The sequence below is a fragment of the Salvelinus sp. IW2-2015 genome, linkage group LG10, assembly GCF_002910315.2.
Source record: "Salvelinus sp. IW2-2015 linkage group LG10, ASM291031v2, whole genome shotgun sequence".
Classification (NCBI taxonomy): Eukaryota; Metazoa; Chordata; class Actinopteri; order Salmoniformes; family Salmonidae; genus Salvelinus; species Salvelinus sp. IW2-2015.
The window spans coordinates 4,916,546-4,931,353 of record NC_036850.1 but is presented as its reverse complement, the minus strand read 5'-3'; the positions used below and the strand labels follow the sequence as shown (position 1 = coordinate 4,931,353).

At 43.8% G+C, this 14,808-nt stretch overlaps 1 pseudogene; it reads left to right on the top strand.

The window, feature by feature from the left end:
* The window catches only part of LOC111969085 (SH3 and multiple ankyrin repeat domains protein 2-like), a 177,374-nt pseudogene that overhangs the window by 90,779 nt on the left and 71,787 nt on the right, over positions 1–14,808 (top strand).

Below are 14,808 nucleotides of genomic sequence, written 5' to 3'. Positions count from 1 at the left end.
TGCACAGCTTTTTCTAAAATGTTTTGAGAGGAATGGGAGATTCGATTTTGGCTGATAGTTTTTTATATTTTCTGGGTTAAGGTTTGGCTTTTTAAGAGAGGCTTTATTACTGCCACTTTTAGTGAGTTTGGTACACATCCGGTGGATAGAGAGACATGTATTATGTTCAACATAGGAGGGCCAAGCACAGGAAGCAGCTCTTTCAGTAGTTTAGTTGGAATAGGGTCCAGTATGCAGCTTGAAGGTTTAGAGGCCATGACTATGCTCATCAATGTGTCAAGAGATATAGTACTAAAAAACTTGACTGTCTCCCTTGATCCTAGGTCCTAGCAGAGTTGTGCAGACTAAGGACAACTGAGCTTTGGCGGAATATGCAGATTTAAAGAGGAGTCCATAATTTGATTTCTAATGATCATGATCTTTTCCTCAAAGAAGTTCATGATTTTATCACTGCTGAAGTGAAAGCCATCCTCTCTTGGGGAATGCTGCTTTTTAGTTAGCTTTGCAACAGTATCAATGAAATTAATTTTGGATTGTTCTTATTTTCCTCAATTAAGTTGGAATAGGATGATCGAGCAGCAGTGAGGGCTCTTCGATACTGCACAGTACTGTCTTTCCAAGCTAGTCGGAAGAGTTCCAGTTTGGTGTAGCGCCATTTCCGTTCCAATTTTCTGGAAGCTTGCTTCAGAGCTCGGGTATTTTCTGTATACCAGGGAGCTAGTTTCTTATGACAAATGTTTTTTGTTTAGAATATACAGTAGCAATATACAGAATATACAGTGGCAAGAAAAAGTATGTAAACCCTTTGCAAATACCTGGATTTCTGCATAAATTGGTCATAAAATTTTATCTGATCTTCATCTAGGTCACAACAATAGACAAACACAATCTGCTTAAACTAATAACACACAAACAATATGTTTTCATGTCTTTATTGAACACACCGTGTAAACATTCGCAGTGCAGGGTGGAAAAAGTATGTGAAACCTTGGATTTAATAACTGGTTGACCCTCCTTTGGCAGCAATAACCTCAACCAAACGTTTTCTGTAGTTGCGGATCAGACCTGCACAACGGTCAGGAGGAATTTTGGACCATTCCTCTTTACAAAACTGTTTCAGTTCAGCAATATTATTGGGATGTCTGGTGTGAACTGCTCTCTTGAGGTCATGCCACAGCATCTCAATCGGGTTGAGGTCAGGACTCTGACTGGGCCACTCCAGAAGGCGTATATTCTTCTGTTGAAGCCATTCTGTTGTTGATTTACTTCTGTGTTTTGGGTCGTTGTCCTGTTGCATCACCCAACTTCTGTTGAGCTTCAATTGGCGGACAGATAGCCTAACATTCTTCTGCAAAATGTCTTGATAAACTTGGGAATTCATGTTTTCGTCGATGATAGCAAGCTGTACAGGCCCTGAGGCAGCAAAGRAGCCCCAAACATTAATGCTCCCTCCACCATACTTTACAGTTGGGATGAGGTTTTGATGTTGGTGTGCTGTGCCTTTTTTTCTCCACACATAGTGTTGTGTGTTCCTTCCAAACAACTCAACTGCAGTTTCATCTGTCCACATAATATTTTGCCAGTAGCGCTGACATCCAGGTGCACTTTTGTAAACTTCAGACGTGCAGCAATGTTTTTTTGGACAGTGGTGGCTTCTTCCATGGTGTCCTCCCATGAATACCGTTCTTGTTTAGTGTTTTATGTGTCGTAGACTCGTCAACAGAGATGTTAGCATGTTCCAGAGATTTCTGTAAGTCTTTAGCTGACACTCTAGGATTCTTCTTAACCTCATTGAGCATTCTGCGCTGTGCTCTTGCAGTCATCTTTGCAGGACGGCCACTCCTACGGAGAGTAGAAACAGTACTGAACTTTCTCCATTTATTGACAATTTGTCTTACCTTGGACAGATGAACATCAAGGCTTTTAGAGATACTTTTGTAACCTTTTCCAGCTTTATGCAAGTCAACAATTCTTAATCTTAGGTCTTCTGACATCTCTTTTGTTCGAGGCATGGTTCACATCAAGCAATACTTCCTGTTAATAGCAAACTCAAATTTTGTGAGTGTTTTTTATAGGGCAAGGCAGCTCTAACCAACATCTCCAATCTCATGTCATTGATTGGACTCCAGGTTAGCTGACTCCTGACTCCAATTAGCTTTTGGAGAAGTCATTAGCCTAGGGGTTCACATACATTTTTCAACCTACAATGTGAATATTTAAATGATGTGTTCAATATAGACAATAGAAATACAATAATTTGTGTGTTATTATTAAGCACACTATGTTTGTCTATTGTTGTGACTTACGTGAAGATGATATCACATTTGATGACAAATTTATTCAGAAATCCAGGTAATTCCAAAGTGTTCACATACTTTTTCTTGCCAATGTATGTGTGAGGACTGATGACAGGTGCCAGTTTTGTATTTCCTCTCTTATTAAATGGGAGGAACTGAAGCAAATTCTCCTGTCATAATTTAATCATCTTGTAATATTTTTGGTGGCCTCCACTATTTCTCTCTCATTAGCCTCTCTAACCACTTTGAACAACATATTGTAATGAAAATAGTAGGGAGAGTGAACTCGCACGATGCACTGGTGGGTGGATCCTCAATCTTCTAGCCCATAGCCCAGCGTGGTGTAACGATCGTCTAATGGAGGAGACCAAAACGCAGCGTGGTAAGTGTTCATATTATAATTTCATTCAAAACTGAACACTAAACAAAATAACAACGAGAGTGAACGAAAACGAAACAGTTCTGTTAGGTGAAGAAACACAAAACAGAAAACAACTACCTACAAACACCAGGTGAAAAAGGCTACCTAAGTATGGTTCTCAATCAGAGACAACGATAGACAGCTGCCTCTGATTGGGAACCATACCAGGCCAAACACATAGAAAAGAAAACATAGGGGAAAAAACATAGAATGCCCACCCCAACTCACGCCCGGACCAAACCAAAATAGAGACACATGACACGTGGCATCAACTGAGCCACAAAACCATGCTTAAGTGGCAGAGTCCATATCCCTGCTTAGAAACACAGGGTTGGTACATTATTGCCAAGGCAGTTATTGTTGTCATAATCATTATTAAGTTAATTCAACAAAGGGGGAGGGTAATATCACTTTTTTCAAGTACAAGGGGTGAGCAATCAGGGGAGAAGGGCCTTGGGCAGGTAGGTGACCAAGAACCCGATGGTCAGTCTGACAGAGCCCCAGAGTTCTTCCAAGGAGATGGGAGAACCTTGAAAAAAGACAACCATCTCTCCATCAATCCACCAATCAGGACTTTATGGTAGGCTGGCCAGACGCAAGCCACTCCTCAGTAAAAGGCACATGACAGCCCGCTTGGAGCTTGCCAAAAGGCACCTAAAGGACTCTCAGCAAGAGAAAAAAGATTCTCTGGTCTGTTGAAACCAAGATTGAACTCTTTGGCCCGAATGCCAAGCATTCTGTCTGGAGGAAACCTGGCACATTCCCTACGGTGAAGCATGGTGGTTGCAGCATCATGCTGTGGGAATGTTTTTCAGCGGCAGGGACTGGGAGACTAGTCAGGATTGAGGCAAAGATGAACGGAGCAAAGTACAGAGAGATCCTTGATGAAAACCTGCTCCAGAGCACTCAGGACCTTACACTGGGGACAACAGGACAACGACCCTAAGCACACAGCCAAGACAACGCAGGAGTGGCTTCGGGACAAGTCTCTGAATGTCCTTGAGTGACCCTTGAGTGATCGAACATCTCTGGAGAGACTTGAAAATAGCCGTGCAGCGACACTCCCCATCCAACCTGACAGAGCTTAAGAGGATCTGCAGAGAAGAATGGGAGAAACTCCCCAAATACAGGTGTGCCAAGCTTGTAGCGTCGTACCCAAGAAGACTCGAGGCTGTAATCGCTGCCAAAGGTACTGAGTAAAGGGTCTGAACACTTATGTAAATGTGATTTGTATTTTCTTTTTTTTAATACATTTTCCCCCCAAAATTGAAAAATATGTTTTTGCTTTTTCTTAGTACTGTGTGTAGGGGGGGGGGCGATTTAATACATTTTAGAAAAAGGCTGTAACGTAACAAAATTTTGAAAAAGTCCAAGGGGTCTGAATAATTTCCGAATGCACTGTAAATATACATACAGTAGGTCAAGGTGAACAACTGATAGTGGCAAGTGGCCATCATTGAATAGCCTATGATAACATGTCATTACATCCAAACCTGACTACTAAGCTACTATTATCTGTATCCCAAGTTGAAGTAGGACTTTAAAAAAATGCTTCTAATTCTATTTTCTTTAGGCAGAGACACCAAGGCCCTTTTTGCTCTTTAAAGATTCATAATAGATTTTTTAACAGACAGAAGGAGATTTAATTTTACATGAGCTAAGACATTTCCTGGCCGACGGGCACAGGGGGAGAAAAAGGCGCCAAATGTCGACCGGCAGAGGAAGGAATCTTTCTCAGATTGGTTGACAATGTCAACATCAGGTACAGGAAAGAGGAAAAACAAAAGGAACCAGAAATAGCCTGTAAAGATAGCTGTGTACACTGAGTATACCAAACATTAGGAACACCTTCCTAATATTGAGTCATCTACACTGATTAAAGTGGATTGAACAAGTATCATCAATAAGGGATCATAGCTTTCACCTGGATTCACCTGGTCAGTCTATGTCATGGAATGAGCAGGTGTCCTTAATGTTTTGTATACTCAGTGTATATCCATATGTACACATATCTAGCCTATACATAAATGGCTCTGCCTGTAACAGGAAAGGACAATTCAGGTATTTTGGTATTTCTTTTATTAGGATCCCCATTAGCTGTTGCAAAAGCAGAAGATACTCTTCCTGGGGTCCACACGAAACATGACGTAATACAGAACATTAATAGACAAGAACTGCTCAAGGACAGAACTACGTCAACTAAAAAATAAATTGAAAAAAGGCACACGTAGCCTTTCAAATCAATACCGGTCACGTGGTTAGACATTTGAATTAGTGCAGTGGTCACCAGGACTACCGTGCGTTGATATCCCACAGAAGCCTATTGTGTGTTTATCCTCTGGCCCCACATTGTCCACGTTTTGACACTTGTATCTGTTATGGTCACTCTGGTGGATGGATGAAGATGACTATCGATAACAGGCAAACTCTCCCCTGTCAAACCATAGGACGTGGTGAAATCAACAAAGCGGCGATGCTTCAGGTGATAACGGTGCGATTGATGTCATCGACCACCTGACTCCATGTCTTGACAGGTCATGGGCGATAACCTCGTGTGCTGTTTTAATGTGTGATCTTATTGTCTTATTGTTTTTGCTGATTATCCTGACAAGCTCAAGTGACTGGGTGTTTTGAATAAACGTTTTTTAAATAAAAAGTGGTGTTATTATAATAATAATAATATTATAATAATAATAATAATAACAATAATAAAATAATCAGGATGTTGTCCTTTAAAAAAAAATACATATTGTGTTGCTAAGGCAACTCTGCATTTGCTGCTCTGTTGCTAGGAAGGCAGTTGCAGCTCTCTATCTCTCCTCTCATCCCTCACCATCCCTGTTTAATGTGTCTCATATCTCATCCACTGTCTGGGTGGATTTGACTGTTTCCCCCCCTCATTTACTATGGTAGACACACACACACACACACACCCCCCTAATCACAGCTCTCATGGCAGATAAACTTTAGCAAATGAGCATGCCACGCTAGTCACGCTGTCTATGTGCCTTAAGTATATCGACAGATAGGTCCAAGCTGCAGACGTGACAGGTAAAGGGTATATAGCAGTATTACTGGTAGCCTGGTAGGCCCACTGTGGTGTTGATGGGGCTGTATTGCTTGGACCACGTCATTGCTGCTTGTAGATGTTTTTTTTTCTTCTGGAAGTTATAGAGGTGAAGAGGTGTCTGAGAATTGAATTGCTTGGTTGAATGTGGCTGTGACTGACGTGGTGGCATTCTGTTTTTGGAGTATGAGCATACAGGTTTGAGTTATCACCTTTTGTGCCCAATCGCATTTGGAGTCGGGCTGGAGAAAAAGGATTCAACAAAAATACATTTTTATAAAAATTGTATCAAAGCCCCATCCATGATTTTAAAACCACAGCAATGAAACTGAAAGCAACATAATTACCTGAATATCTTTCCTTCCCTCTCCGTTTCTCTCGTCGCGTTGCTTGTGCGCATCTGTCGCCTTGCATTACAGTTAATGAAAAATGTAATGCAAGCGCATGCGGGCTGCGTCCCTCTGTGTCACCCACCGCCACCCCACGCCACTGAGTGGGAGGACACCCACCTCTCGACTCGAGTGAAAGGGTCAATCACTCATGCATGGCCTCCTGTTTTCGTGCCCGCGCACTGCCATGCTGGTCACGCTCTCCCTTCTCTCTTTCTCTTCTCTCATTCGTTGCGCGCACTCCTCGCCCAGGACTCCTAACTGCCTGCCACCATCCGTTCCTTTTCTCCCCCCCTCCTCCGCGCCAAGCCACGCTTTCATCATCATTTATTTAGTCGGTAATGCTGCTTCTATCCGACGTCACGCTTCGACTTCGTCGCCATCTCCGGCCTCCGCTTGTCGCTCCCCCGAGTGGTTTTCGGCCGCAGAGGAGCGGAGCGGCGGCTTTTCTGGAGATGCGGGCGCCGGACTGCCACTGCCAGCGTTGTCATGCACTTCATTTGAGCTAAAAGGGGCCGAGGCAAGGAGCCCCTCCGTCGGGGGGTGCCCAGAGTAGCTTACCGCGATGAACCTGCACTCAGGGCGGGCGGCTGTGGCCGTGATGCGGATGATGGGCTGTAATAACGGGCGCTTTGCGCGGCATTTTCTCCACAGCGACTGCGTGGTCGAGGAGAAGACGGTGGTCTTGACCAAGAAGGAGAATGAAGGCTTCGGCTTCGTGCTGCGAGGGGCCAAAGGTAAGATGCTACCCTGGTCTCTCCCTCCTTCTCCATATCCCTTTCTCATGGTTACTGTATATGTAGGCACTGCACATTAAACAATATAATAACAGCCTATGTATTTTATATGTCTCTATATGATAAAACTTTAAAGAGATTAACATTGTATTTCCCACCTGAAGTAACCACAGGAACCCCTCCACTCTGTATGTCAGTCACCTATATATAGCCTACTGTATAATGTAAACGACTTATGAATATATATGAGTTAATCTGTCTGTCTGTCTGTCTGTCTGTCTGTCTGTGACTGCGTCAGTCTAGCCCAGCAGAACCATATACTAAGACAGAACGAACAACACCAACACACACACACACACCAACACAACACACACAAAAACACAACACAACAGAACACGCACACAGGATAGGTGTTGAAACACTTCACACTCACAAATTCACACTCTACACACACACACACACACACACACACACACACACACACACACACAAACAAAGACTAACTGCACCTCTGTCCACCTCTCTAGAACAGAGGCCCTCATGGGTCCAAATAGTTGGACCTGTTCCGAAATGGACCTGGGGCTTTCCCATCTGGACATGATTTGCATAAATGCATTTTTTAAATATAGAGACCTGTTCCAAACGGACCCGAGGACAACTAGACCCGTTCCGTATAGACCTGGTCAGATCCAGACCCGATCCGAGCGAGAGAAGCAGCAGAAAAGTCCATTTTTAAACTACTTTATTAACTAGAGTTGAGAAAGCGCAAGGAAGAGGGGGTAGGGAGAGGTGAGGCTCTAGCAGGGGCTGTGCTGCGTGTGTAGGCTACTTTGAGTGTGAGTGAGTGACACGGGAGGAGGGAGGGAGAGACAGCAACCAAGCAAGCCGATGCGCTATATTAAACTAATAACTGCCATAGCTAAGTTATTTATCATCCAATAGGATTCTGAGTACCTGTCTTGACTGGATCAAACCGGGTGAATCTAGTTAAGCTCCCTAGCTAGCTAGCGCTAGGCTAATTGAGGCAGTGAGCGCTCTCTCATCTTACACAGTTACAAACAACAACAACGTTCAGAATATGAAGTAGCAGCCTACCTGTTGGCTCTTGGTAATTGTAGCCTATTCTTCTCCTTTAACTTTTTATTCCATCACTTTAATTGAGTCTTCCATTGATTAATATCTCCTAACTTTTGCCCCACACGGAGACTATGACTGTAGCCTTTTTTTTTTAACTTTTTTTTTTTAACCTTTATTTAACTAGGCAAGTCAGTTAAGAACAAATTCTTATTTACAATGTCGGCCTACCAAAAGGCAAAAGGCCTCCTGCGGGGACGGAGGCCTTTTTATTTCATTTAAAAATGTATTAAATAAAAATATAGGCCAAAACACACATCATGACAAGAGAGACAACACAGCACTACATAAAGAGATACCTAAGACAACAACACATGACAACACAGCATGTTAGCAACACAACATGACAACAACATGGTAGCAACACAACATGGCAGCAGCACAACATGGTAGCAGCACAAAACAGGGTACAAACATTATTGGGCACAGACAACAGCACAAAGGGCAAGAAGGTAGAGACAACAATACATCATGCAAAGCAGCCACAACTGTCAGTAAGAGTGTCCATGATTGAGTCTTTGAATTAAGAGATTGAGATGAAACTGTCCAGTTTGAGTGTTTGTTGCAGCTCGTTCCAGTCGCTAGCTGCAGCGAACTGAAAAGACGTGCCACCCAGGGATGTGTGTGCTTTGGTGACCTTTAACAGAATGTGACTGGCAGAATGGGTGTTATATGTGGAGGATGAGGGTTGCAGTAGATATCTCAGATAGGGGGGGAGTGAGGCCTAAGGAGGTTTAAGAAATAAGCATCAACCACTGTGTTTTACGACCACTGTGTTTTACGACGGGTATACAGAGATGACCAGTTTACAGAAGAATATAGAGTGCAGTGATGTGTCCTATAAGGAGCATTGGTGGCCAATCTAATGGCCAAATGGTAAAGCACATCTAGCCGATCGAGAGCACCCTTACCTGCCGATTTATAAATGAAGTCTCCGTAATCTAGCATGGGTAGGATAGTCATCTGAATCAGGGTTAGTTTGGCAGCTGGGGTGAAAAAGGAGCGAAACGTTGATATGTGCTGAAAGAATGACAGTGTACCGTCTAGCCATACTCACAAGTACTTGTATGAGGTCAATGACCTCAAGCTCTAAACCCTCAGAAGTAGTAATCACACCTGTGGGGAGAGGGGCATTCTTCTTACCAAACCACATGACCTTTGTTTTGGAGGTGTTCAGAACAAGTTTAAGGGCAGAGAAAGCTTGTTGGACACTAAGAAAGCTTTGTTGTAGAGCATTTAACACAAAAGCCGGGGAGGGGCCAGTTGAGTATAAGACTATCATCTGCATATAAATGGATGAGAGAGCTTCTTACTGCCTGAGCTATGATGTTGATGTAAATTGAGAAGAGTGTGGGGCCTAGGATTGAGACTTGGGGTACACCCTTGGTGACAGGCATTGGCTGAGACTGCAGATGTTCTGACTTTACACACTGCACTCCTTGAGAGAGGTAGTTAGCAAACCAGGCCAAAGCCCCTCAGAGACACCAATACTCCTTAGCCAGCCCACGAGAATGGAATGGTCTACCGAATCAAAAGCTTTGGCCAAGTCAATAAAAATAGCAGCACAACATTGCTTAGAATCAAGGGCAATGGTGACATCATTGAGGACCTTTTAAGGTTGCAGTGACACATCCATAACCTGAGCGGAAACCAGATTGCATACTAGAGAGAATACTATAGACATCAAGAACGCCAGTCAGTTGATTATTGACAAGTTTTTCCAACACTTAAACCGGGCAAAATAGAAATAGGTCTATAACAGTTAGGATCAGCTTGATCTCCCCCTTTAAATAAATAAATTATTATTATTAAATAAATAATTATAATTATTGATTAAATAAATAATAAATACATGAAGGACAAACCGTGGCTGCCTTACAAGTAATGGGAACCTCCCCAGAGAGGAGAGACAAGTTTAAAAGGTCAGAGATGGGCTTGGCGATTATAGGGGCAGCAACCTTAAAGAAGAATGGGTCTAAACCATCTGACCCAGATTTTTTTTTGTGGTCAAGTTTAAGGATTTCCTTTAGCACCTCGGACTCAGTGACCGCCTGCAGGGAGAAACTTTGTAGCGGGGCAGGGGAAAAAGAGGGAGGAGCATCGGGGCTAGTCGCATTAGAAGAGGTGGGAGATGAGGAAATGTTGGACTGGCAAGGAGGCATGGCTTATTCAAATAGGAATCCTGACTTAATGAAGTGGTGATTAAAAAGCTCAGCCATGTGCTTCTTGTCAGTAACAACCACATCATCAACATTAAGGGACATGGGCAGCGGTGAGGAGGAGGGTTTATTCTCCAGGTCTTTAATAGTTTTTCAGAACTTCTTGGGGTTCGACCCACAGAGAGAGAACTGCTCCTTAAAGTAACTAACTTTGGCTTTCCGGATAGCCTGAGTGCACTTATTTCTAATTTCCCTGAAGGAGAGCCAGTCAGCCTGAGTATGCGTGTGCCAAGCCTTTCGTCGAATGCAATTCTTGAGGTGGAGTAACTCTGCAAGATCATGGTCGAACCAGGGGCTGAACCTGTTTTAAATTCTCATTTTCTTTATGCAGGCGTGTTTGTTAACAATATCACTGAAAATAAAATAAAAAGATGGTACAGGCGTCTTGGACAGAGGGGATCAAGCTGATTCTATACCAATTTACAGAGGCCGCTTATTGCCACTTTGAAGACTTATGATTGTCAAACAATTGCTACACGCGCCACTCTCGTGAAAAGCAAAGAGCAGATAGATAAATTATAAAAACGTTCTCTCTCTCTCTCTCTACTGCAGCAGTCACGTTCGGAACTATATGGGTCCTTCTGGACAAGTCAGTCAAAATGACACATACCCGATACCCGTGACAATCATATCAGATCCTACCCAGACCCTTGACATGATTTAGAATTCTGGATCTCGGGTATTCGGGTACAGGTGGATCCGGGAAGACCGCTACTCTAGAGCACACACTCGCAAATGCACACACTCACACATCAATATCAGCCTGCGTGTAGGACATGTTGTCAGGACATTAGTGCGATTGTCCACACATCATTTGATATTACACCACCCATTTGATGCTGTCTAAAAATAGCCCGCTGAGCGGCTGTTTTGGTTTCTATGATGATTACAGCCATGTCATAATCCACACTGTCAAACGCTGCGAGGTGGCATTTTCTCATTGTTCTGAACTGTTGAGAGGTACATTTTCACTGTTAACATCCTGTTTTTTGGGGGAGGGGGGACAGACAGATAGAAGAAGAAAGTGACAGAGAGAGGAGAGAACAATTTAGCCTAAAAAACAACAGCGAATGTACTAGAGTTGTTCTGACACTGCATCACCCAAGGAACTGACGCCCTCTTTATTCTGGCACTGTGCACTTCACACACACACTCTCTAATGCTCACAAACACGCACAACGGAAACACACAAAATCGCACGAAACACAACACACACAGACACACATCACCCACTCTCACATAAAACCAATGAATGCTTGCGCATACATGCACGGCATACACGCACCGCAAATGCCGCACACACAAGCGCACACACACACAGTGCCTAGCATCTCTCTTACATAAGAGGGTGATGTATTAGAAGTGTCACTTGTCACCATTGGTTTCTGGCTGCACGAGACACAATGTGAATATCACTGCCAGGGGAGGTGGAAGAGGAGAAGATGGAGAGCGAAAGAGAAGAGGTGACAGGGATAAGGTGAAGAGAGGGAGATGGGGAGACGAAATAGACAGCAGTATAGAGAGTTGTAGAAAGATACTTACATGCCCTACCCAGAGCAACCTTGTGTCACACACACACACACACACACACACACCCACACACACACACACACACACACACCACACACACACACCACACAACCACACCACAAACACACACAACACAACACACACAACCACACACACTGCCATGCATAGATCAGGACAGCAGTAATCTATTCTGGCTGTGTGATGACAGCACAGTGTCTTCAGCCTTCCACCTTATTGAATTGCAATGACCTTTGTGGTTTTATTGGTGATTAATGGATGTATCTCTGCTTGTCTTTTGTTGTTTGTTTGTCTGCTGACACCAAAGTCATGAACTAACCCTGTTTGAATAATAAAAGCGTTGTTTTGTGTGGTGTGAGTGTGTGGTGTGATGGGTTGTTGGTGTGTGTGTGTTGTGTGCTTGTGTGGTGTGTGTGTGTGTGTGTCGTGATGTGTGTGTGTTGGTGTGTTGTGGTGGTGTGTTGTATGATCTGGAAGGCCTAGATCTCCATAGACTCAGGGTTGAGGATGGAGTGGTGCTTCGATAAGGTGACCCACCTTACCTTCTCTCCTCTCTCTCTATCCCCCCTGTCTCTACTCTCTCTCTATCTCTCTCTCTATTCTCTCTCTCAATATTTCTCCTCATCTCTCTCTCTCTCTCTCTCTCCTCTCTCTCTCTCTCTCCTCTCTCTCTCTCTCTCTCTCTCTCCTCTCTCTCTCTCATTCTCTCTCATTTTCTCTCTCTCTCTCTATCCCCGTGTCTCTCTCTCTCTCTCTTTTTTTCTATCCAATAGCGGACACGCCCATCGAGGAGTTTACTCCCACCCCTGCCTTCCCAGCCCTCCAATACCTGGAGTCGGTGGATGAGGGAGGAGTGGCCTGGCAGGCGGGACTTAGGACCGGGGACTTCCTCATTGAGGTAAGTGTGTGTGTGCGCGTGCATGCATGTGTGTGCATGTATGCGCTTTTATGTGAGAGTGAGTGCATTGTGTGTCTGTGTGTGTGTTATTGTGCGATTGTGTGTATCATACTGCTATTCACTTCCTGTCCCTAACAGAGTTCTTTCTTCCTGCTGCTAGAAGCAATGAGATTGGTTGTAGAGATCCATTTTGGGATGAGTGAGAGCCGACTGGTGATGATATCTGTTGGCACTTGAGTTTTGGTTCAACTTGATCTTAGGTCCCTCTTTATTTTACAGACTGCTATTTACCTGGTATTTATTTAAAAAGCACACGCTAGTATGATCATTATGTACTAATAATGTTACAATTAAATGTGTCTTTGGGATTATTACAACAAGCCCGACTTTGCAGCTTTTGATACCAGGTAGTTACCACTTGTCCTGTTTCTGCTCAGTGCTTTGAGTTTCGGAGGGCTTTTGGATCAGACCAGTGATCGCCAAACTCTGGGTCAAGATCCACCACTAAGTCACTAAGTTCCCTGTCTGGTGGCAGATGAACATGTGATTGTGTCCAGTTGCATTGGTTTGTTTATTTGTGGTGAAAGGCTTTAGGTGGGTCACAGCCAAGGATGTGGTGGAAAGAAACGACATCCAGGTAGTGATAGCCAGCTTAGGCTAGCATCACACAATACCATGGCCTTCCTGAGACCTGAAGTACTGTTTTTGTGGGTACTTTTTGGGGGTCTGTTTTTGTGTTCTGTTTTTTTGGGATAGTGGTTATGACGGTCCGGTTTGAGAATTGTTATGAACATGGTTGTGAATCCCTGTCGGGCTGCGTGCATACTGTATGTGTGTGTAACGAGTGCAAACAGTGCAATTGTAATCAGTGCAGTGCTGTGGTTGGGGTTTGTCTTGGCTCTTGCTAAATGGAGCATCTCTCCCTCGCTCTCCGCCTCCATCTCTATCGCCTCTCTCTCCCTCACTCCTCTCTCATTAGCTGTTACACACACTGCCCCTATCTTTCCCCTCATCTCTCTATTACAGCATCTTAAACGCAGATTACCCACTGGGCAAATACTGGTTGAATCAATGTTATTTCCACATCATTTCAACCCCAACAATGAACGTGATGATGTTGCGACAACGTGGAAAAGTGATTGGATTTGCAAAAAGTCCTCAATGTAAGGGCATTTCGTATTTTTTCCACCCAACTTTGAACCTAAATCCAATGACATGGTGATTTTCTATACGTTGAATTCACAACTCAACCAAATGTAAGTCAAACTAGACTTTCAACTGACGTCTGTGCCCAATGGGTACAGCATCCTTGGCCTTTCTTGATGTGAGAGAAACTAGTCATGGTTTAACTAGTCATGATTCTGCAAAGTTGGTATTGAGAGGCCTCCTTTTCAGGCCATGGAGGAAATAATATCCTATAGCTGGGAGGGAGAAGGACACATTTCAAGACTTTACTGCTTACCGAGTTGTATTAAAAGAGAGAGAAAGAGAGGGAGATGAATTTGACAACCGTTTTTCAGGTTCTTCTCATATTCTTTACTGTTGTCAATGATTACTAATTGTTGTTGTCTCTGCTGTTTTAATTGTTCTCATCATGTGCTTTTTGGTCATGTATGTTCCGGTAACCCTTTCTTCACTTGTCGTACCAATGAAGTTGATTCAATTGTATTGAGTTGAGACAGAGTGGGAGGGATCAATCACTCAGGCTGTGACTGTTGGACGTGAGAAAGCGTGAAACCTGTCTGAGTGTTCTGTCAATGTTATTGAACTTTGTTTCTGACGGGTTAGAGCACATATGTCAGAGTCAAGGCCCGCGGGCCACATCCGGCCCGCGAGAAGGTTTTTTACGGCCCCTGGGATGATCTTGATTTATTATTAGAACCGGCCCGCAGACCGCAGCAAGCCGGCAGCCCGCAGATCTTTTACACSCACCAATACTACATTTCCCACAATGCAACGGTGACGCACCGAGCAGTAGGCTGCTTCATTTCAATATTTATTGGCACAGCAGTCGTCAGCATCACAGTAAAATTAACTTTCAGATACCCATCAAAAATGGCAAAACGGAAGGTGGACACTGAGAACCGGGGGTTTCAAA